Source organism: Octodon degus, unplaced genomic scaffold (genome assembly GCF_000260255.1).
Source record: "Octodon degus isolate 3935 unplaced genomic scaffold, OctDeg1.0 scaffold00322, whole genome shotgun sequence".
NCBI lineage: Eukaryota > Metazoa > Chordata > Mammalia > Rodentia > Octodontidae > Octodon > Octodon degus.
In genome coordinates, this window is record NW_004524898.1 from 373,524 (window position 1) to 378,971 (window position 5,448).

Here is a 5,448-nt window from a genome sequence, read left to right on the forward strand (position 1 = left end):
AAGAATTAATCTAACAAAAGAAGTAAAAGACCTATACAATGAAAATTACATTATTCTGTAAACAGAGATAAAAGAGGATTTCAAAAAATGAAAATATATTCTTTGTTCCTGAATAGAAAGAAGCAACATAGTGAAAATGGCCAAACTACCCAAATTATTATAGATTTAATGCAATCCCCACTAAAAGCTGTACTAATGCAAATTTGTAGTGGTAAATTTACACATCAGCAAAACTGCATGAGCCTAATAAATATCTTATGGTGCAACCCAAGCTCCTAGAATAAGAGTAAGTCAAGCCAAAAACTAAAAGAATGCAGGAAATTATAAAGATCCTACATTTCTCTGCTGGATGGTCAAGAGCAAGACAAAGTAAGACCTATATAACAAGTAATGTGTAGGAACAGAGTATAGAGGGTAAATATTAATATGTTGAGCTGTAAAAGGCTCAAGTGAACAATTTCCTTTTTCTTTTTGCCAGAACCAGGGATTGAACGCAGGCCCTAGTGCTTGCCAGGAAATCATTTATTCCACTGAGCCATACTCCTGGCCAAGTCAAAAATCTCTGTCATTGCCAGTCTGATGGAAAACCCACTACTATTATGGGCTACTGGACTATATTAGAATAATTTGCTGAATTCAAGCATCTAAAGTATTTAAATGACAATGGAATACCTTTCTCTGACAAAACTGAAAAAAGGGGATATACAAATGAATGACCATTTTGTATCTGCATGTTCAAAATAGTTAAGATAGATATACAGCTGCATTCTCTTTGATAATTGAATAGAGAGATTTATTTTAATAGTGTTTGTGGACAGGGTATAATGTCTGCATCTTGCACAATGAATAACCACTAAGACAACAGTATGCAATGTATTAATTAGTGAAACTGTGCTAGTAATCAGTTTTGAAACTGTCTCATTGCTATTTGTTTCTCAATAAATTATATTTTAAAAATCCCAGCAGAAATAAATGCAATGGAGATCAAGAAAACAATACAAAGCATTAATGAATTAAAGGATTGGTTCTCTGAAAGAATAAATAAAGTTGATAAACCCCTAGCCCAACTTACCAAAAAAAGGAAAGAAAACATTGAAATTCATGCAATAATGAATGGAAATGGGGGCTGGGGAGATGGCTCAGTGGAATAAGTGCTTCCCTAGCAAGCGCAAGGGCCTGAGTTCAATCCCCAGTTCTGCTAAAATAAATAAATAATAATAATGAATGGAAAGAGTGAAATCACTATAAGGTCTATATAATTTCAAAAAGTTAACCAATAATGGTTTCCAAAAGCTTTACTCTCATAGGATGCAAAACACAGAAGAAACGGAAAGATTCCTAGATACATATGAACTACCAAAACTGAATCAAGAATGTATAAAAATTCTGAATAATCTAATATCAGTAGATGAAATTGAAAATGTAATAAAAAAACCTTACCAACAAAGATAGGCCCAGGTCCTGATGGATGCACAGATGAATTCTACAATAAATTTAGAGAATATCATTTGATGTCAACTTTTCACAAACTCTTCAATGAACTTAAAAGGAATGCAATTCTCACAAACTCCTGGCAAGACACAAGCATTATTCTTACAACAAAACCAGAGAAGGATGCAAACAAAGAAGAGAACTACAGGCCCTTATGAACATAGATGCAAAAACCCTTAAAAATACTAGCAAATACAATGCAGTAAATTGTGAGGATTATACATCACGACCAAGTGGAATTAATTCCAGGTATGCAGGGAGAGATAAATATACACAAATCCATACATGTAATACACCACATCAACTCATCCAAAGACAAAAATCACATGTTCTTCTCAACAGATGCAGGAAAGCTCTTGACAAGTTCCAGCACTCATTCATAATAAAAGTGCTACAGAAAATTGGCACACATTCTCTTTACCTCAGCATAATAAAATCCATCTGTGAGAAACCAACAGCAAACATCATGCTAAATGGCCAAAAACTGAAACTCTTCACTTTAAAATCAGAAACAAGACAAGATTCCACTATCATCACTGCTGTTCAGTATAGTTCTCAAAGCATTAGCCAGAGCCACTATACAGGAGAAAGAAAAGGAATAATGATTGAAAAGGAAGAAGTCTAATATTATCATCAATTGTAGATCACATGGTCCTCTCCATAGAAGAACCAAAAAACTCCACTAAGACATTTAAACATTTAATAACCAAATCCAGTAGCTTAGCAGGGAATAATGTCAGCATTCAAAAATCAATAGCATTTCTTTAAAAAACAAAATAAAATACAACTGAGGGAGAAATTAAGACAACCATACCTCTTACAATAATTTCCATTGAGAGCTAAGAAGTGACAGGAAGGTGAGAGTGTGAAACCCTGTATTTCGTGGAACATTTCAGGGCTTTTTTTTTTCGGAGCCGGAGATTCAACTCAGGCCCTTGTGCTTGCCAGGCAAGCACTTATTCTACTGAGCCATCTCCCCGAACATTACATATTACTATGTAATACTGAAAAAATGCGTGTCATGGTTGCCTAAAGCACTGAAATATGAACAGTTTACCTCTGTGTAACACATGGTCTTGCTGAGCAGACTGAGAAGTAATAGGCTGACTGGAAGAAACATCAATTAATCATTTCTTCACTCAGCCAGCATGCTACTCATTTTACTGTCATGTGCATCAGCAAATAAATGCTAGGAAGCATCTGCTTACATTTTGTCAAAGTTAAAGTCAAGAAAAAAAACATATATATATATATTAAATAATAAAAGTCTTTGCAGTCTAAGATTATGAATGCTGTGTAACACAGAGAGACATAGCAACACACACACACACACACACACACACACACAGAGCAAACACAGTACATTAGAATAATGGAATAGGAAAAGGATACATTTTAATAGTAGACAATAATGAAAAACACTTTTTACAAGTAAATATTACTGTAGATACTTTAAAAATAAGAAAAGATAAATCATATCATATAAGGATATGTTTTGGGTCTGTGATCCCAGCACTGGCAATAGTTATTGTCATATCCCATGGAAATTAAACCGCCAACAACGCAGTGCACTTGCAGACAGCCTGTTCTCAGCCATTCCATGATCTTGGGCTGGAAGGCTCAGCAGAGGGTCAGGGCTTCAGGACAGTTCCATCCACAACAAGCTCCTGATGTCGTAACTGAGCCGGAAAGAAATGTGAGAGAACAGAGACAGTTGTACGCCCAAGATAAGGTTAGAAATGGAATAAGCAGGAAATTAGAGTTCGCTACCATAGAAACAGCTTGAGATTTTAATTCCCAGTGCCAGTATATTTTTTGTTTAAAGACTACTTTTAATTTTTGTTTTTTAAAAAGATTAGAAAAAAGTATTAAAAAAGAAAAGTTGCAAGTTATACCGAATTTCACTAAACAAAACAATATTCACTTCAAAGCAAGTCTCCAATAGAGTAAAAAGAAAACCAACAAACTGGGAAAAATTTATAGCTGACTGTCCTTCAGACAAAGGCCTTCTATCTAGAACATAAAGAATTTTAAAAATTCGGGCCCCTCAATTCAAAGTCTCAATCCAAAAATGGACATCTGAGATGAACATACACTTTTCAGAGGAAGAAATATAAATGAGAAGTAAATATATGAGAAAAATGTCCAACATCATTTGCCATTCAATAACTACAAAGTAAAACAACACTGAGATTCCATCTTACCCTAGAAAGGATGGCTAACATCAGCCATAACAAATACTGGAAGAGCTGTGGAGAAAAAGGAACCATTCTGCCTGCCCCATTGGTGGGAGTGCAGACTGATACTCCCACTATGGAAATCAGTGTGGAGATTCCTTACAGAGCTAGGATTGGAGATCCCACTCAAGCCAACTATTTCTCTCCTGGGCATTTATCCAGAAGAACTAAAACCTCATATCACAGCCATATATGTGCACCCATGTTTATAGCAGTGAAATTTGTCATAGCTAAAGCTTGGAAACAGCCCAGATGCACATCAACTGAGGAATGGATAAAGAAGATGTGGTATTTTTACACAATAGAGTATTATTCAGCTATAAAACAGGATAAGTGAGTTTTTTGCCAGTAAATGGATATAACTAAAGAACATAATCTTAAGTAAAATAAATCAAATTCACACGTGCAAAAAACCCACAATATTCATTTCACAGTATTTCTTGTATTCCATAGTGTCGTCTCCAAATTAGTTACTCATATTACCAGTTATATACATGTTTTGCTTTTGCACTTGTGATGCTGTATATGACAATATATCTTAAATTTTGCATAATAAACTTAAAATTTATAAAGCTGGGACCCATCACAGTGTGTTAATGATTGGCATCATATATATGAATTTTTTATTCTGTACATGAGAAATATTTGTGAAGAAATAAAGGCCTATAAGTCATAGCTCAATAAAATTGCTTTTGGTCTGTTTCAAGGAACAGACTCAAATTTCTCACATTTAATACAATCACTAATAGTTTAGGGGTTTGGGGATTTTTTAAATTTTATTAGGAAATAAATAGCAATGAGATAGTTTCAAAACAGATTATGAGGTCAGTTTCAATAATTAAAACATTGAGTATTGTTGCCTTCATTGTGCTTAATCACAGTACAAGATACAGATGTGATATCTTGTCCAAACACTATTAGCACAAATCTTTCTTCTCATTGAATTAAGAGAAGAAAGATAAATATATAGCTGTATATAAATCCTACTTTGTATATACACATACAAAATGGTCCTTCATTTGTATGCCTTTTTGTTTAATTTTGTCAGAGAGGGGTTTTCCACTGCCATTAAAATATTGTAGGCGCATAAATTCAGCAATATCATCCAATATAGTCCAGTAGTCCATAATAGTAGTGGGTTATCCGTAGGACTGGCAATGTCAGAAGTTGTTGACTTGAGCCCTTTACAGCTCAGCATATTAATATGGCTTTACTTTTTATACCTCGTTTTTATACTTTTCTGCTGGATGATTAAGACCAAGATAAGGCAAGACCTACATAACAAAAAGTGTAACTTTTGTATCTGACAAAGTCAGTCAACCCCCCTCAGGATTTACCCTGGAACCTTATACCGCAGTTTGCAGATCTTCGTCAGTGTCAGCTACGTGGATGAGTCACGGCCATTGCTTGACTAATTTCCTCTCTGAGAAAGTCTGAGAGAATGATTTCTCTCCATGTGAATCTTCTTAAGCACACTCTATATCGTCAACCACTTTCCCCTGTGACACTATAATCTCCTTGATCAGAAAATTTGGGACAAAACTGAGTTACAGGATATTACACTACAGGTTCTCTTTTGAAATTAGTCCTCACTGACTCTAAAAGTCTAGGGCCAAAATTAGGCTGTCCTTGCAGCCCTGGTTTTCTCTACTTTTTGATCTGCAAACTTAAGTTGTTAACCCTCTAGAAGAGAAGCGTAATGATATTAGTTCCCTGTAAC